The following is a 20490-nucleotide window of genomic DNA, read 5'->3' as shown; positions in this document are numbered from 1 at the left end:
AATGTGGGGACTTAAACAGAGGTTTGTGTTGAGTAGCAGGGAGACGGGGGAATCCTACCTAGATGTAGATGACTTGTTACCTTCTACAATATGCTTGACTTTCTAAAACATTAGTAGTAACATGTCAAACATCACTTAAGAAGCAGACCAGGCATCAGTGGTCAGCGTGAAATGTTCAGATAACTCTCTTAATGACTGTTTTTCCTATAAAACTTGGAATGAGTGCTGGGTCACCGGAAAGAGATGAGTTAAGACTAAAATGGCTGTAGTTTAGTCAAGCTTAATCCTGACGTGTAAAAGGATTCGCTCAGGGAATTAAATCAAACAGCCAACAAATTAGGAGATGTTTCTATTTCTATATTATTCGCAGACCTTTCTGTGAAAGTTCAGAAGAAATTTCTAGTTCTTTAATCTTTTAAATGGAGAGCCAAGGCTGTGCTGGTGTCTCATAGCATCAGTGGGCAGAAGGAGCCCTCAGAAGCCAAGTGCATTTCTAACCTGTCACACCATCCTCTGAGCCTGTATCAGTGGGCAGAAAAACCTTCAGAGGTCCCATGCATTTCTAACTGGCCACACCATCCTCTGAGCATGGCTGCTCTGTTTCCACAGTCCACAGTTCTTGAGGTGATGCTCAGTAACCCTCCACAAGCCTTGTTCTGTGTTTATACAAATGAAGAAGATGCATGGTCCACAGTGAACACTGGTTTCAGATCCTTTGTTGTAGAGCACTGTCACAGAGAAAATATCGAGTAATTTGTATAGCTAATCTGGGTTCTGGCCACCTATCTACACGCTGAGACCACATCCAATTTTCTTGCTGAAACTCATGATTCATTAGAGGTTGCTTTTTTATTTTTTTCCTTGAAGATATCAAATATCTTTCTCAGACGGGCAAAAGCAAGCACCCTTTCCCCATCACGCATCTAACAAATTGTAGCATTACAAACAATGAAATGCTAGCATCTCCTTTTTTCTGTTTTAGAAGAATTGGTTACTAAGTTGTTTCTTTGCTTCATCAGGAAACTGCAGATAAAGAAAATAATGAAACCTAATACTACACCCATATCAGAGATAGTAAAAGGGAAATTAAGTTTTTTTTCAGAAAATCTGAATGGTAGGAAAGTCCTTTTGAAGAGTAAATACTTCATCAGCGGCTAGGGGTTTTATTTCTTCTCAAACCTGACTCATACACCCTTAGGAACAAGCAATTGCATTTCTCTATTAATGACTATTGCTATAGAATGGAGAAGAAAAAAATTGTTATAGTACATGTTATACAAGAAATGCAAGACTTATTTTTATGAATTTATTTATTTTTGCCTAGGTGTGTTTATATGGTGTGTTAGGTAAGGGGCGAAGAAGAGTCCTGTGTTTGGAGGACTGTGGGTGACGTTGGGTCTCCTCTCCACCTTACACACCAAAGCAGGTCACTCATTCTTTTTGCTAGTATGGGTCACCAACTTACTCCACAGCAGCCCATGTCTCAATGTCCCCCACCCTAGGATGACAGACAGGCAGCCTTCCCCCCACCTATCTGGCCCTTATATAGATTACAGGACTTTAACTCTGATCCTCATGATTTCCTGGCAAGTGGGTTTACCCACTGAGCTCTCTACCCAAGTTCAAGGCTTCTTTCCACAGGTAGTGTATATTGAGATGTAGTTTTTGTATATGAAATGGGTTCCTGCTGCAAAGTTAATTCCTAATCTTGCCTATAGAATGGCTTAAACTGACCATCACTGCCTTCCTGTGCCCATTTCTAGTTTTCTGTATATAAAGATGGGAAGAAAAAAAGAGAGCAATTGTCAGCCTACATTTGTGTTCCACGTATCTGATAACAGAGGTAGCTGTTGGTCTCTCACTATATATTACATAACATACATATAAATGTATGTACTTTTATGCACACACATGTATATGATATCACTCACTACAGTGGGTGGAACTTGTTATGTCTCTGTTGTGTGAAGATTTGAGTTTTTACATCTGTCGTGGTGTCATCTCTCCAACGCTTTTGGTATGAGGTGCTGGGGACCCTTTTATTGACAACTGGCTTGGTAGGTGTGACCTGTCACCTAGGGAAAGATTTATCTCTTTGTAAGACAAAAGACAATCAATGTAAACCTGTTGTCTATGTGGGAAGTAGCATGGGGTCCCTTTTGTTGGGGACAATAAAGGGGCTTCTATGTCTGAGGCCTTCGTGGTCTGAGCAGGCTCCCAAGGGAATCTTTTGGAATGCTTGGTCAATATACAAAAGCTTCCGTTATCCACACATTTTTTTGAGAAGCTGTTGTCCACAGCCCCTAACTTGTTTGCCAAGTCTCTGAAAAGAAGGTCTTCCGGAGGAACACAGCTGTCAAGAATCGTCCATGTATTGGAGGCGTTAATGAGAACAGGTGTTTGAAAAGGAAGCCAGTCACTCAGATGCAATTATTTCTGCTATCCTGTAGGCTCAGAGGATGCTCATATGTGGAATGAAATCCCATCCAACCAGACTGGAATGTTTGACAGTGCGGCATAACAAAAGGTTAGGCTGGTGTTAGAAAGCAGGAGCATATGACAAAAGACTTATGAACGGTGGCCCTCACGCAACCTTGAATTACAATGAACAGAGAGCTGGTTATTAAAAACGTACAGTGCTTAATAAAACGGCATCTGATTAAAATGAAGATTTGGGGGATTATGCCTAATGGATCAGGGATAATAGTTCTAATATGGAGAAGTGGGATTTTTTTTTATTTGGTTTATAATACCCACCCTTTGAAGGGCCCTCCAGGCATATGTATAGCAGACCGTCAGAATTCAAATGGGTAAAATAATTGAGAGCCCACATCCATTTGGATCAGAAAAATCCTGATTTAACGCAGGAGTTTTCTGCCATGCCCAGAGGGAAAACACATTTAGGATTTTCTGAATCAAAAGAAAGCAAAATTCCAAGGCTTCGAATTTCGTTATAAAACTAGCACAGTCTTGAGTTTTCTGAAAGAAACAGACACAGTGTGCTAGCTTCACTGCTGTTCCTGTGCAGATGTGTGTGTGGAGGCTGGAGGACAGCCACAGCTGCTGTTCCTCATGGTCTCCCACTTTGTTTCTTGGAGACAGGGTCTCTCACTGGACTGGGGCTCACTGATCTGGTTAGACTGGCTGGTCACTGACCCCTGAGGGACTGACTGTTTCTGCCTCCCCAGAACCGGACCCCGAGCATACAGCCTCACACACAGCCTTCTTCCAAAGGTTCTGCGGACAAAGCTTGGTTTCCCACGCCGCTGCCACTTACCAACTGAGCCAGCTTCAAAGCGCCAGTTCCATTATTATTTTCAATGTCCTTAAAAACGAAGTGTTTTTATAAAGCTGTGAAGTGTGGGGGCGAACTTGCAATAGGTTATAGCAGGCTAAGAAGGATGTCAGAGATGATTGACTGGAAAAATAGACGTAATTATGTACTAATGATGTTTTCAACTTTTTTTAACACCCAACACGTCATTTTATTTTTTAAAAAAGGAAAACTTGTCTCCACTTTACAAATCACCCTGTCCAACCCTTCACTCCTCTTCCTGACGTTCTCCTCCCCATAGGCCTTATTAAACACACATGGAAGCTAGAAACAGCACACCAGAGACCGCGTACACACTTAGAGAACACAGATATTTGGAAAGTGCATTTGAATTCATGTCAATAAATATGTGAAAATGTTCTTCTTTAATAATAACTCAAAATATGTGAAACAGGTGAGCTACCATTTCAGAATCATATTCATTTTAAAACTTTATTTCTGGGTTGTGCAAAACACAAGCAGAACCTCTTACTGGCAATGTGGATGAATTTTTATCTATGTATATGCATCTGTGTATATGCATTATATGTATATATATATGTATATATACTTACATTATATATATCTATTTATATACTTACATTATATATATATATATATATAATTTCACAGCTTTTTTTCTGAGAAAAAATGTGTTTATGTGATATCTACACAAAAAGTAATATGTACACTGAATAAAAAACACACACACAATAAAAGAATAAAAGAATTTAAAAAACAAACAGAAACACACACACACACACACACACACAGACACACACACACATACACACACACACACACACACACACATCCCAAACGTTAATAGCAGTTCCTTTAGAAGTTAAAATTGTCTGAAGCATTACATTATGTTATTTTTACAAGGTAAAATTAAGGTTAATTTTAGCTTTTGCATATGTGTATTTAAATTTTTTCAAATTAAATATATTACCACATAAACCATCTTATGTCTTTGGGGGGCTGCACACACACAATTTCATATACTCATAAAATCGGTATGTGCTTTTGTTCCAGGATCCACCACTTGGCATCTTAGATCTCCTTCATCTTTGTGTCTGTCCTCGGCCAGAAGATGGAGTGAACGTGGATGTTGCTCATAAGGCTCCTGGTTGCATGCAGAGCCTTCCACCACTCCAGGCAGCAAGGCTTTCTTTCTGTGTCTCTTCCCTAGAGAATTCCTGCTCGGGTCTCCACTCCTCTGCTTCCTCACCTCAAGCCTCCCCACTGTAGCCAGTCCCACTGAAATTGCACACAGACCAGAACTGAAAGCAAGGCAAACTGCTATTACCCCCTTCCTCTTCTAACCAGATTCCGTTAGGTTTATTCCTGTGGAGGACCCAGATACCCCGATCTTCCCAGAGGAACTCATTTCTCTGTGGTATCTATAAAACTGGAAGAAAGTATCACCTTCAAAGTCTATATAGAGAGCATCAGTGTGACCCTAGAAATGCTAAGCTTTAGTGCCAAGACTCTCTCGGAGTTTGTGGAGGTCAGAGCTGAAGCCCTAGTTTCCCGGTTTCCCTCCAACTCAGACTTCCTGTGAACCAGAGAACCTAAGCCCCAACCCCGTTGTTCTCATAGAAACTGCCTCTGTTCCTGACTCCGAATGGAGATACTGTGTGAAGTCAGAGGAGCACCCAGCATGGGTATGAGAAATATGTACTGTGTCAGATGAGCAGAATTCAAATCGTCTGGTTTTCTGGCAGAGAAGGTGCTCAAGGATTGATTGTTCTGCCAAGATTGATATCAACAACGCGCTTGTTTGTTTTTTTAAATTTTCTGAGACTTCGTAGTGGGGGTGAATAGACAAACATATGTCCCTCCTGACTGTAGTAGGGACAGTGCCCAGGACGAAAGAAACAGCCTCTTCTATGACAACTGGGTCACTAAGACAATGTTCTTCATAGTTTATGCCCCATCTGTCCTTTAAAGGCATTTGATCTACCTTCCATTTAGGTAGCTTCCGGTATTTTGCAAACCACTTTCAAATGTATTGCCTCATTCCAGGAAAAGAAATACATATTCCATTAGGGCTGCTCCGGAGAGAAAATAAAATGTCAAATAAATGAAAAGTATTCCGAGGCCGGGTAACTCAGGGGATGGCTCTACCAAAACAGCAAACTAGTTCATGGAAAAGAAGGAAAAGCAAATGAATAGATAGAATAAACCCATCAGAACTGGCAGAGAAGGAAATGTATGGGGCTGACTGACTTTTTTTCATTATGTCCATGACTCATGGACTGTAATTTGTTCTGTTTTGTCGAGATTAGAAATAAGATGATAAATAGCTCTCCTGGCTCTCATGGTACCACAGAGAATTTCAGTGCTCCATTCCTTCAGGCAGTAAATATATACACATATAAAATAAAGTACATGTATATATATACATATATATAATTTAATACATGTATGCATAGCAATCATAAACATACACTGCTTGATAATGCGATGACTGTCTTTCGACCTCTGACCGCAAGCACGTCCCATTGCATGACGTGACACCCACCACCTTTATTTTCGTGTGCCTCCAGCTCCAGCCAGGCCAGTGTCCCCTCTTGGACAAATGCAAATGCATGTGTACTGTTGTCTCTATGTCCTTGGCTCTCACCACTGTTTGTAACTAAAAGCTGTATTTCTCCCTTCAAGAACTTTCCACAAGTACTCTGAATTTCAATGCTCTCTCCAGGCCTCTGATGGTTTAATAGTTCCTGAGTAAGAGCCGAGAATATACAAGACATCCTTCTTGGTCAATGCAAATAGGGCCTTGAAGAAGTCCCAAGAGTTCTCCAGACTTGGGTTCTAGATGGGAGTGTGGGTGGAGGTAGAACATACAGTCGTTGCTGAGCACCGTGAGATCTATGACACGTGTGCCCTGAGTTTCAGTAGCTGGGCATGTAAAAGGGGCTTCCCTGGGGGGGGGGTCTGAGCTAAAGCAGGCGGCAGGATGTGGAGAGAGGGCAGTTCACATACATAGCCATTCTGCTTACGAAGATGTGTGATGCTTCCTCAGAGAGCTAAGAGCTCGAGCCGGTCCACTTCTTGTCATAGATCCAAAGGAAATAAAATCACACAAGGAAGATATCGCCTCGTGCCTGTTTTCATTGCCATGGTAGCCAAGATGAGGAGCCATCCCAGCAAACAAAACAAAATAAAACGTGGTATGCACGCCCAGTGGGATTCAATGATAGTCACCCAATAAGGATTAAAAGGGAAAAGGAAAAGCCATTGCAGTGGAGAGACCTGCTGGACTGTGTGTTACGTGAAAAGGGACAGACACGGAAAGCGTAGGCACCATGTGTTGTGTCTCCCATGTGTGAAAGTTAAAAACACGCCAGTCTAAATGCAGAATAGTGGGTTACTAGAGCTGGGGGGGGAGGGGCAGGACGAAGGAACAGCTAAGTGGATTTGACTCATGAACACTGTGCACACACAGAGAGATGACACATGTACAGTTAACATCCAAAATAAAAAGACAGTATATTTCAGAAGGAAAAGGCAGCCCTGCAAAGATGGGAAGGAAGTGTCTGAGGCAGAAGAAGCCCAGCTGCTCTAGGCTCTAAGGGAGACAGAGCAGGAAGAAGCTTGTGTGACTAGAGCACTGTGAACAAGAAGCAGGAAGGTACAGGTGGCACTGTGAAGCAGGCCTGGGTCTTTCTTTGTCCTGTATACACTCCACACCCCTGGGGGACTGGCAGTGTTTTTCTTCTAAAATCTAGAAAGAGGAACTACAGTGTGCTAGAACCCTTGCAGGCTAAGCAGACATTAGGAATAATTTGAAAGGTTTGTTTGTTTGTTTGTTTGTTTGTTTGTTTTTTAAAAATAGCTGAATCCAAATATAACAACAGATGCTACTAATACTTTTTCAAATTTGGCTTGGCTGCAGCCCAGAGACTAGACCATGCTGACACAAAGCTGAAAGAAAGAAAGAAAGAAAGAAAGAAAGAAAGAAAGAAAGAAAGAAAGAAAGAAAGAAAAAGAAAACAGTCTTTTCCAAAGGATACCAGCATGCTCTTCACTACAATTGTGGGGTTCAGGTAGAGAAGGAGACAGGTTGACCCACCTCAACTCTAAACTTGTGTGGTTCAAGTAGAGAAGGAGACAGATTTACCCTCTGCGACTTGTGGGTAAGTGAAAGAGAAAGAGAAAGAAGCTCAGCTTCATTACCTCTCATGTCCTAATACAGCCATAGCACATAGGTGGGGTTTCCAAGTCTCCCTGCTGCTCTAGAACTGCTTAGGAGCAGAAATCAACAACACACCTAAGTGTGATGCGTGTGAAAATGAGCACACAGTGGGACTTACTGGTCACCATTTCTACTTCTTTTATGAAAATTGTTCAATCTAACCCAACTGCCCGCCCTGACGCCTACCCCCCCCTGTGCAAAGTGCCTCCCCTGCTCTCTTTCTGCATCCTGACATCTGCCCTTTACCACCCACTGTGTGTCTCATCTTTCCCGCCCACTGTATCTCATCTCCTAATCACCCAGTGACTTCTTGGCTGACAAGTGCCTGCTGTGGTAAGAATGCCCACTTCCTCCCTCTCTGCATAGCATAGCAACCCTTGATTCCTGCTCTGTACTCACTCCCTGACCTACCCTCTTCTGGTGGGTGGAGACCCAAAGGTAACACGGCCAGGCAAGAGAAACCTCACAGCTCAGTCTGCAACTGAGAACTAGTTAGGGGAATCTCGCATCATCAGAAGATCTGCACACCCAAACCCACACAGATGGGCTTCTTCCCCTTATGGCTGAGCTCTCCAAAGGCTGAATGGGGGTGAAGTGGGGGCTAGATGCTTTCCTGGCCTTTTCCTTCCAAATCCTATGGCCAGTACGCTTCGACCATGAGATGACAGTTACGCCGTTCATCTCCCACCCTCTCCTCACCAACAGATGTCTTTAGTCTATTTTCTTTTCAGTAAACACACATCAGATGATCACTAGTACATGCGTGACCTGGTTGTGGTCCTAGTGATACAGTTCCTGCTGGCCAGATCTTTGAAGAAAATATCTAGAGTAAACCGAGACCACATCAGATAGACACCTGTACACTGTGGCAGCCTGAGATCAAAGGAGAGGGGATCACGGTGACTAGAGAAAGAAGAAAGAAGACGCTCTCCCTCTCGGGATGTGGAAAAACAAGTAGTATGTGTAGAGGCTTCGGTGCTTGCCCAGTGACGCTGCCTGCGGAACAGCTTGAGGGAGTGTTTGCTGGGAGCATTTACCCAGGGAGGCGTTATGCATGGGAACTCCAGGGCTGAGTGTGAAGTCATTCTTGGCTAAAGAACTTGAGCAGGGAGAGAAATACTAAAATTCGGTGGCATGCCTGAATCCTGAATTCACGCCCCAGAAACCTCCGGGATGTGTGGGAGCTTCCCGGGTGCTTAAAGATAAGGGAGTGGCAAGCCCCATGTCTAGAGTGAGAGAGAAGGCTTCTGTGTGGCCACAGAAAGGACACCCTGCTCAGGAGGTCCCTGTAGAGGGAAAGGCGGGTTGACAGTGCAGTGCTCCCCGGCTTTGGATGATAACAAGCTGATCCAAAATCCCTCCCCACCAAGACGCTGCTCCAGTGGGATATCTCAGTGTCTGAGGGACTTCTCAAGTGGTTGTCTCAGACTCCCCAAGCATTGTTACCATGGAAACTCACAGGCCACCCCTGTGGCTCACCCCAGGTCTGCAGGAGAAGGGGAAAGCTCACCCTGTCCATTCTTGCTCTCCTTTCACCTTGTATTCTCTATAGACATCCTGCAGACGCCACTCTCTCTGGATCCCCCACTGGACCTAGAGAAGCAGAGCTGGGGACCCCAGAGCCTGAGTGACCCTAGCCTCTCTTGGGTTGGGACTGGGTTAATGGCGGAGAGAGTAACCAAGTGAAAACTAGACAGCTCCATGTCAGTAAGGCAGGAGAGTGAAAGGGAAGGGAGGAGCAGAGGAAAGGTTTCTTTTAAAAAAAAAAAAAATGTGTTGGCCGTGTGGAGGTGGCACACGCCTTTAACCAATCCCAGCAACTGTGAGGTAGAGGCAGGCAGATCTCTGTGAGTTCGAGGCCAGCCTAGTCTACAGAGTTCCAGGACAGTCAGAGCTACACAGAGAAACCCTGTCTCAGAAAAACAAAACAAAACAAAGTTTTGTTTGGTAGCCTCCAGCATTCCAGTGTGAAACCAGTTATGTTTATTACCTTGAAATCTCTCAGCAATGCATCTGCACACATGCTTGGGAGAGATTATGAACCAACGTTAGAACTGTTGCTGCCCCCAGTCTCTGCCTCATTTCCCCCATGTGTGTCCCACCAGGTGTGTTTACAGTAATAACAACTCATGTCAGGTAAAAGTCTGTACTGGAAAGTTGAAAATGCTTATGCCCTTCCCTTGATAGAAATGATGCTACAAAACAGCATTTATTACAATAAAACTTTAACTGATATGTAATAAAACCATTGATTCAAAGTCTATGGGGTTTTCAGTCCCTGGAGTATATATAGCAAGTACTAAGACTTGTCTTTCTTCAAGTATTTCCACATAAGAAATCAGTGTTTCATAATAGTAGTTATTTTTTGTTCAAAGTAACTATTTTTTTTTTAAAAAATGCTCTTTTCTCAATTCAAAATGTTTTAATATTTAAGAAGGATAGAGTAAATATGACACATAGGCCTGTTCATAATTTCAAAGCGGCCTTATTTTTTAAAGGATCCCGTTAGTTCTTAGCTTAAATATAATTAATAGTAAAATTCCTATTTACTCTGCTAAGCACACATGCATCACCATATCAATACAAAGGCCATCATTTTATAGATAAAATATGTTGAGTATAAGTTTTGAATGTATTTAATGAGAAAACCCTTTTTAGATTTAAGAAAAACTGCTTGCAACTATGCTGACTCTCTGATCACCAAATTGAGGATGCCTTGGAATCTATAATAATGCGATAGCAACTGTATTTGTGTGTGTGTGTGTGTGTGTGTGTGTGTGTGTGTGAGACTGCCGAATTGTTTTGAAAACTAAGCAACCCTTGAGAGTCCTCTTACATTGTGCATGCGAGCTGGCGTCACCTCTTGTTTTCCTCTCAGCGTCCTGTGCAATGCGTTTGTTTAGAACAGGCCTTTTGAAGTTAAGGAACGCTTTGCAGATGAAGGAGACAGTACTGTCTTGTCTGTCTGCTGCTCGCGGAGAGTAGGAGAGCTGTTCATTTGATCAGGAGCTGTCACTCTGAAATAATTTCCCCCTAAGTCCAGACTCTCGGAGTTACTGGGAGTTGGGTGAGGGACAACAGCCAATTCTCACAAAGTCTATAAACATTTGGGAAATTGAGAGGGCTCCTTTTGGCCTTCCAAAAGGAAATTCACATTCCTCAGTATAGTGTCTGAGGTCCTGCGGAATCCACTCCGTAAGAAGATGATTCTGTTTGCCCACTGATTCCATGTCTTTCCTCTTGGAAGAGCCTTGATGATTCCAGCACACATTAACCAACAATGGTCATGTTGAGTAAGCCACTCTGGCATTCTGTTCTCTATCCCTTCAGCTTCTCTCAGATGTCTGCCTTGAGAGCTTCTGGGAAGATCAAGGCGTTCTCGATGCAGAATTACTCTTCCTCCTTCCTCTTGGCGTGGCCACAGATATGAGACTGGAAACTTGAGTGACCATGTTGCCACCAGGAGCAAGGTCAGCCAAGAGAATTATGAGGATGACAAGACAAAAGACCTGATGCCAGCTAGTCCGTGAGCCAGCTCCCAGGACGAGACCCAGGCCCAGACACCCGCTAACCAATGAGTGCGCTGCCAGCCTCCTGGAGGTAGACTTTCTGTTTGAGGAAAAACAACCCTCAAACGTTAATGATCCACTGTTGTTCACTTCCTGTGGAACAGGGCATATGTCTAACTGAAGGAAACTGATGTCACAGTCCTGCATCTTGTTCCTCAAGCTGAACCAACTAACAAACAGGGGTATTCTACAATCAACACAAAAGCCAAGCTACTACAATCCTACTCACCAAAAGAAATGTCACAACATCCCTTAACCAGTCCAACCTGCCCCTTGGCTCACCTCCTCTGCTTGGCACTAACCTGGGTTCCCAGCTAGGGCGAGGAATTCCCATGGAAAGTACCCAACCGTACCTTTCAAAAATCCCCTCCTGCCCCATGCTGTCTGAAGATATCACCTCAGTGTGTGCTGGACCTTCCCCTGAGAACATTTTCTTTGCTTACAAAGTGGAGTTGAACTCACCTTCCCCTTGTGAGACTCAAATAGGTGAAAGAAACACACTGCAGTCAGTTACAATCTAATGGACACATTCACAGTGGCAATTAAAAGGCTAAAGGTGTATAGTTTTCAATCTAGAAAGGTCCTGTTCTAGCAAGTTATTTGAGAGACCTATAATACAAATAACCAAAGGTAACTGTACACACTTCAGACGCAGCACAGGGTGGATTTGAGTTGGATCTGACCTGCAAGGCTCTTTCCTGAAAACTGGCTCTCATGACAGTACAGGAAGGTGCTAAGCAAGCTGTTAGGGGAGGAAACCCAACCGTTTCCTACCTAGCTGTAATGCCTATGAACATCAGTAACGGTCAGGAGGAAGAGATATTCTGAAAGAATTTGCAGATTACTCAGGGGTAGGATCTAACCCAGAACAGACGGAGCCTGGTTATGTAGAGATCAGCTCAAAAACGCATTTCTGCTGAATCAGAAAGAAGGAAATATTCCATTGATGTTACTAAGTGCGCAAAAGAATTCAAGAGAATATTCAAAAAATTGTTGAATAATGATTTCCGGGACAATACGTAGACGAGCCTTAGCATTTTAGAACAAGAATTTGCCCCTATGTCGGAGTGGAAATAATAAATCAAATAATTCAAATGGTAAAACATCTTCCTTGTAGCTTTAATTTTCCCTGTTATGTCAATTTATAGTTATGTGCAAACTATATAATAGTGCCCTTATATAACCAAGAAGTGTGTCAATTTATAGTTATGCACAAACTATATAATAGTGTCCTTATATAACCAAGAAGTAAGTGTGTCAGCATCGTTAGGTTCTCCTCCCTCACTTCTTCAGGTAACTTTCTTGGCTTAGATGCAGTTTATTTTTTTTTCCATTTGACACATATTAATTTATGAGAACAATCATTGTAAGTTTCCTCCTAATATTTTTAATTAATAGTTTCTTATTATAAAAATTGAAGGGTGAAGTAGTAGAGTTTGGGAGGTTTTGAGTCCACTAACAACAAAGGGGGACTAGAAAGGTTGTATTTACTAAGCATCTGTGCATACATATTGCACATGCACATATACATACACATATACATTTATGAACCAATAATAATAGCAGGAAGGCTACCAACTTGAGGGGCCATGGGAAGAGCTAAAGGGAGGTACCTGGGAGGAGGTAGAGGAAGGAAATGGAGGAGGGAGAGCGGGGTTCTAATTTCTATTTCAATCAAAACATTTTTACAACTTTAAATATTAAAAAGAAGCATACTCAAGACTAGAAAGATAACTCAACCAACTAAGTGCTTGGTGTGAAAACGTGAGAACTCATATTGAATCCTCAGAACCCATTTGTATATGAAACAAACAAACTATTGAACAAACAAACAAATAATCCTGGCCTAGTGTCGTGTTCTCCTAGTACTGGGGAAACAGAGGCAGGAGGATCCCTGGGGCTCACTGGACAGCCAGTCTAGCCCAATCAATGAGTTCTAGCCCAGTAGAGATCCTACAAAAATACAGTGTAGATGGTAGCCGAGGAATGATATGCAAAGTTGACCTCTGACCTCCACATGCCTGTGCCCATACATCACAGACGTATAGCCATAAAAATCACAGTTATGTGCTTAAATGGAGGTGTTCTGAAAATTTTTTAGAAAGATTTCCATGCTACCAATTGTGACTTAATAAGAAAATGCCCTTAGATTATTTCCCAGTACTCCTGTGGGAGTGTGACTGGAGCTTGTCTGGTTCATTACTCTTTGACACAAAGCATGGAATGGAGCTTGAAAACAATTTCGTCAAATATGTGTGGGTGGTTGCTGCACTGACCTGAACAGACACCATTCTGGGAGCCCTGGCTTGAAGGAGACCAATCTGTAAGCTGATGGCATTAAGATGCTTAGGAAAGACACAGGCCAGGACCTAACTATAGCAGCCCTGGATCCACCAACCAGGCTCCGCTTGGCTACAATGGACACTGTGACTTCTGATGTAGTCTGAGGTTACACATGAGCAAACTAGCCTGATTCTCGTGCTGTGTGAATGGGCTCTGTCTCTACATATTCTCTGGTTCTTACCGGGTATCAGATGATAGCAGAAGTTCTTCTAGCATGAAGATAGTACAGTGAGATACCATGTTTTAATTATGAAAATGTTGTTTATTATCTTTCCGTAGCATATTTACGATGTGGAAGGCCAAGTTAAATTCTCCCCATATATTCCCCCAGTTTAACAGCCTTAGAAGCTATGTGGGAAGTGCCTGTATTGGTCCACAGTCACACACACCCCGCCTCCAAATATACAGCCCCAGCAGAGACCCAGGAGAGGGCACACGCAGAGGAGCAGGAAACAGAGGCCCTTCATGCTAAAGCCCGGCGTCTTCTGGGACACACGAAATCAAGGGGGATTCGCAATTAATACATTCTCCCCTTCAGTTCCAAGTAACTTAAGTAACAAGAGAAAAATTTACCACATAGTTAGGTAAATGGGATAACAATATAACATTTTTAACCAACAAAGGTTTTGTTCTGTTTTGTATATTTACTTTACTTAAATTTCAAATGTTATCCCCTTTTCTGGTTTCCCCTTTCGGATCCCCTCTCTCCCTGTCTCTATGAGAGTGCTCCCCTACCCACCAACTCCCTCCCACCTCCCCGCCCTGGTATTTTCCTACACTGGGGCATGGAGACTTCACAGGATCAAGGGCCTCTTCTTCCACTAATGCCCAATAAGGCCATCCTCTACTATATATGCAGCTGAAGCCATGGGTCCCTCCATGTGTACTTTTTGGTTGGTAGTTTAATCTCTGGGAGCTATGGGAGGAGGGGGTCTGGTTAGTTGATACTGTTGTTCTTCCTATGGGGTTGCAGACCCCTTCAGCTCCTTCAGTCCTTTCTCTAACTCCTCCCTTGGAGACCCTGTTCTCAGTCCAATGTTTGGCTGTGAGAATCACCCTCTGTATTTGTCAGCCTCTGGCAGAGCCTCTCAGGAGTCAGCTATGTCTGACTACTGTCAGCAAGCACTTCTTGGCATCCACAATATTGTCTGGGTTTGCTATCTGTATATGGGATGGATCCCTAGGTGGAAGTTACAGCATGTTCTAGGTTCTCCAAAGGCACAAACTAGCAGAGTAAGGTGCCCTTAGTCTATGCTGCCAGCTTACTAGGCCAGCACACAACTCTCTAGGAGCAGACTCAATTGTGCAAGTGACTAAGACAAAGGTCAAATCTGGAAAGAGAGGAGGAGGGAGCAAGCTGCCTGTGCTCTGGTCCCCTTCCAACATCAACAATCAAGTACATCTTTCCTTCCCTGCTCTCAGTACCAAGTGGGGATGAGTAAGGATCAGCGTGTTTCGTGTTCATGGCACCGCTATGCATGGGAGCAAACACTGTTACTGATGGAGACGAGAGGCTCCTTCTTCTCTCACTAGGAAAAAACATTTTATCCACCTCTCTCACTTTTGCACAGAACATTGCTTTTGATAGAAATGGGGGCTTTGAGACAGACTGTATCCCGTGCACAACCTGGCCACCTCCGTGAAAAACAGTAGCCAGTCCTCACAGGGGTACACCCATCCCCACCAGAGCACTTAGTGAAGCATCTCTAGAGAAGGAAGGCACGCAGGTTCCGGATGGCGAAAACTTCCATTTGGTGCCCAGATTTTCTTTGGATCCACAGTATTTACAGAACATTTGGAACATAATCTCTTACTCAAGGTGGGTTGAAAGTAGCACTAGAAACTAGAGCAGCCCTTGATGCCACGTGTCCTTTGAAGTTCATATATATCTTCTCCTTGAAATCCCTCTGTGTGTCCTTAAAAATGATGCATCTGCTCAAAGCATCAGCTGATTACTTTAAATAGCATCCCACCCCAATAAAGAGCATGTCATCAAAGTCCATTTTACAAAAGAGAAAATTAAGAGAGATCATTTTAAAGGCAATACATAGTCAGGAAACGGAAAACAGTGTTTGAACTCAGTCACCCCAATTCATACATGTCCCTGTCATGATGACTTAAACAGCTGTCTATTGTTCAAGATGAGCATGCCTTGTAGGTGAGACTAAGGCTTCTATTTATTCATTTTCTTTTTCCGTCCTCAGCAAAGAACACACACAATGCTCTGTGCTGAGAGGATACTCAGTAAGTATTAAATAAATAAACTGTTGTGAAATTCTAGATATGGAGAATTCATGAGAATAATCCAGGTCTAACCTGTCATTCCACGATATAATCAATTAAGCTCCAAACATCTTTAAACACAATAGTTGAGTTTCTAAATCCAAACAAAAACATAGCACCTGGTGCACACTTTCAGCCTCCCCTGCTACCCTCCCCTCTTCTCAAGGGGAACCCTGCAAATAGTGACTTAGTGTGAATCACTTTGGCTTAGCTGTAGGAGGGTGTCAGATGCTGCTTCTCTGGGGACCTGAGACCTGAAGGAGCAGGGATCATGGCTGGGTCACAGAGCTGGGAAGATTTACAGGAAGGAAACCAGCAATAAATAAAATACCACATTGATTTATTAAGCCAGTGTCAGAAAGCAGTGACTCGGTGCATAGACCTAACAGACATATGGCCCGAGTTTAACTGCACAGAGGTCAGTCAGCAGCCCACTGGCTATGTGGACTCAAACATGTTACTTAACCCATGTATGTTTCTCCTTTCCTTTACCTGTAAAACAGGAATGCGGTCTTTCACTGTCTTTATGGAAGTTCTGTGAATTACGGACACAGGCTGCCCACAGCTCCTCACACACGTAAGTGCTCTGCAGGAGCAGTGATTTGATTACTTTCTAGGCTCCAGACAACACACGGCTTCTAAACACGCTCAGGTTTAATATTAGCATACTTGGTTGGCATACTATCAAATATTAAACAAGATACACCATTGTCTCATTTCACAAAGGAATCTTGAGACAGAGTAAAGGGAAACAGCTAGGATGTGATTCTCATATCTACCAGAAGAGGCTTACAAACCTCAGTAACCTTCCCCAGAGCCCACGTTGCACACCACTGAGCTGGGGGCTGGGTCCCATCACAGGCTGGTTCTTTAGAAACCAGAAGCACCACCTTAGGATCAAACAGATTCAGAACTCTACACTACAGCCATTTTTTATTCCCTCTGACCAACTCTCTTTCTGTGGCCTCAGGAAAGCGGGTCTACAGTGGATCCCATAACCCCAGTCCCACGGGAGTCCAGTCTAGCTAATTGCTCTAGAATTGGGTACTGAGATAAGTGATTTCAAAAGAGAATTGATATGAACTCCCCTGAAATTGACTGCTCTTGGAGGGTAAAAGTGGTTCTGCTACTCTTCTCTGCAAACAAATATCCAACAGGAAACAATACAAGGGAGGAAGAATTTATTTTATTTCACAGTTTGAGGACACAGTCCTTTGTGGAGCTAGGGAGGCACGTCAGCAGAAACAGTTGTAGTTGTAGCCACAGACGAGTAAGGTTCCTTCCTCACATCTGGGCAGATAGAGAAGCAGAATGAGAGAAAGATGGTGGCTAGATGTGCGCCAGGTGGTAACCCCGAAGCCCCATTGCCACGAGACTCCTTTTCTCCACCCTACTTCTTATCGATTCAACAATGTTCCGAGACAGCATCAACAGCCGGGAGCCAAGCGTTCACACACACGTCAAGGAACATTTCACATAGCTGTCTCTAAGTCCACAGCATACATGTAGGAGAGCTGTCTGCAGCAAACACATCAGCATTTGCACCGTGCATGAAGCCTCATCCCCAGATAGAAGAAGAAGGTTCCCGAAAGCTTTCCCCTGATGGAAGAGAGACCCCTAACATCACCTGCTGTGTGTCAGAGACCATGTCATGGAGATAGATGTCTAAACCCAGGATTCCAGGAAACAATCATGGCTGCCAGTGTTTCCCTTTTAGATAAAGCTCCTAGGGAAATAGGCTGAGAACTTCTTTGCTAACATATGCAACCCATGCGTCTTACTGAGGTCATTATGTTCCCCACAGTGGCTTTAATAGACCTGGGAGTTTCCACTACACGTGTGAGAGGAACTTAGCGCTCTAAGTGGGCATGGTCGCGTGCTGTCAAGCAGAACACCAGTGCAGTGTCTGTTGCTTTGCCCTAGCCACTGTGTTTTGGCAGATTTTGTAAGTCACAAAATGTGGCTTTTTTGTGTTAGAAAAGAAATTACTCCTGAAGAGTCAGGTAAATCAGATAAGATAGAAAGGAGATTTTTGCACTACTTTCTCATCTGAGACCAACTGTTGGCCGGTGTCCTCCACGGTGACTAAAACGTCTTCAAGCTTCAAAGCTATGCCTTCTGTTCTGTTTTTAAAAATGAATACTTGGTGAATGAGGCCAGATTGAACTCAGTAGGGCTAATTCCAGTTTAACTTGGAAGGCAAACAGAACAGCCATTTTCATATTCTGGAGAGTTTTTTTTTATTGTTTTAATAATTCCTTGACACACTAATACTTTAATAATGACTGGAACTCTATTTTTTTTCTCGCCATGACCTAGGTTGATAGACAAATGTTCCTAGCTGTATGACTGAGACTTAATTTGACAAAAAGACACTGTGTTGGTGACCAGAAGAAGAAACAGAGACGGAAGTGACCAGATCTGATCTGAATGTCAAGTGTCTTGTTCTGGGTTATGACCGATAAAACCCAACTCTAAACTTCATCTACAGGCATGTATTGAACTAAAAATGACCAGCCAAGAACTCTCAGTACTGGAGGATGGTTTGACAAGTTAAACAATTGGCTTGGAAAGGCAGGAGAAATTGGCTTTCTGTTGCAGATAAAGTCAGGACTTGCTGGTAGATAGTGGATAAGGCACTTCCACGTGGCTTAGATTTTCCTATTTGTAAAAAGGGAGAAGGAGGTGGCATCTGGCATGACAAGGCAGGACAAGGCTGTTTAGTAAGCATCAAATGCAAGAGATCCGATCAAAAATCATTTATTTCTGTATCTTCGTGCTAACTGTCGAGTGTTTCAGTAGCACTTTGGATTTTTAAAAAGGATTTATTATCTATTTATATGGCTGGGTGACCTCATATGCATGCAGGAGCCTGTGAAAGTCAGAAGAGGGTGCTCTATTGTCTCTAATTAGAGACATAGGAAGTTTGCAAAGTACCATGTTGGTTCTGGGAACCTAACCCAAGTTCTCTACACAATCAGGAAGCACTCTCAGCCACCAGGTCATCTCCAGCCTCACTACTTAGGATTTTTAAGACAATTCCCTAGACGTAGTTTCAAATTCACAGGAGTGGAATGAGTAAGGTTGTTTCCCAGGATCTAAGAATCCTGCCAGAGAACTGGGATGTAAAATAGTAAAATCCTCTGCTTACTCCCACGAGCATCAGTAGGCATGCAGATAGGCCGTTGGAGACACCAACCACTGGTGAGATGGCTTCCTCCTTTATCTCGAGATAGCAGTGACGCAGACGCTCTGAGAGTCGGAGTTGTGAACAGATATCTTGGGTACTTGGTGAATGCAATACTGAGTTCTGCTTCTGACTCTCTCACGCTGGGCGTTGCACACTGTCACGAAGGCATGAGTTATTTGGAGGGAGTATCAGATTCTTCTAGCTAGACAGCTTTCACAGCAGACATCAGCTACACGCAGGACCCCTAAACTACCTGCATTTTGGTCTGACTTTGGCTACAGTTTGGGGGTTTCCACGAGCCTGCTTCATCTTACGATCCAGAGCATGCGAGGTCAAGAAAGACTCGGAAAGTAGGTGCCTCAGTCCTGTGCAGTCTAGCACACCATTCTTGAATACATCCATTTATTCGCGAGCCCAGAAGCTCTTCTAAGACAGTCCTGAGGTTCCCGTTGTTCCGTCGCTCTGTGCCTGTATAGAACCGTGAGTGAGCTGTATCTCCAGATCCAGCACCCCTCTCCAGAGGTTGGAGGTGAGGCTGAAAGTCTCGGCCTTTTAATCACATGGCACATCTCATTAGTACCCCCAAGGGGTCAATTAGGAACAGCACACGCTATTCCTATCCCCCAGGAAATCCTATCGGTTTTGAACCAGAGATAAAGTCTAGAAATATGCTTTATTACATCACATGTATATAAACCCTGTCTTCTGACTGTTTTCAAAACACTCAAAATTCCTTTCTGGTCATTCCTTTTATAAATATTAATTATGCAGCGTAGTGTGTGTGAGTGAGTGTATGTGTGTGAGTGCGTGTGTGTTTGTGTGTATGTGTGAGAGTGTGTGTGTGCGTGTGACTGTGTGTGTGTGACTGTGTGTGTGTGTGAGTGAGTGTGTTTGTATGTGTGTGAGAGTGTGTGCGTGCATGTGACTGTGTGTGTGAGAGTGTGTGTTTGTGTGTGCGTGAGAGTGTGTGTGTGTGTGTGAGTGAGTGTGTGTTTGTGTGTGTGTGAGAGTGTGTGTGTGCGTGTGACTGTGTGTGTGTGACTGTGTGTGTGTGTTTCTTGCATGGATTCACTGCATTAGCTGGGATAGTCTACTTTTCTTCCACTTTGGCACTGACTATTCCATTTTCCTCCATCTAACGTCCAACCCATCCCTTATTCTCCAGCCTGCACATTAGCCAAAGCTCGTCTCTTTACCCCGTTCCTGCTGCATTAATGAGGTGACAGAGTTGGTCCAATCAGTGGTCACATCCTGTCACAATATAGCCAAGGGTCCCTTACCTAAGCAGGGAACTGACATAGGAAGGACAGAAAGACAGTAGCATAGGGAAAGACAGACCCGTTTCTCAGTTGGTCATCTCAGGTAGCTTGGTAAGAAAGGTGCTGGAGCAGAAGAATGGAGACTCAGCATATTTCCTGCTGAGCTGTCCTTTTGCTTCCCATAGACCATCTGTCCTCCAAACAGAGACCCAGCCCTTCTCCGAGCTCTGGGTTCAATCTAGTCCACTGTCCCTCGGTGCTAAATACTGATTTTCCTTTGCCTGGCAATCAATATAAAATAAATCTTAATGTCAACCTGCCCATTCCTC

Source organism: Micromys minutus (assembly GCF_963924665.1).
Source record: "Micromys minutus genome assembly, chromosome: 15".
Taxonomy (NCBI): domain Eukaryota; kingdom Metazoa; phylum Chordata; class Mammalia; order Rodentia; family Muridae; genus Micromys; species Micromys minutus.
Note: the sequence above shows the minus strand (reverse complement) of the source record.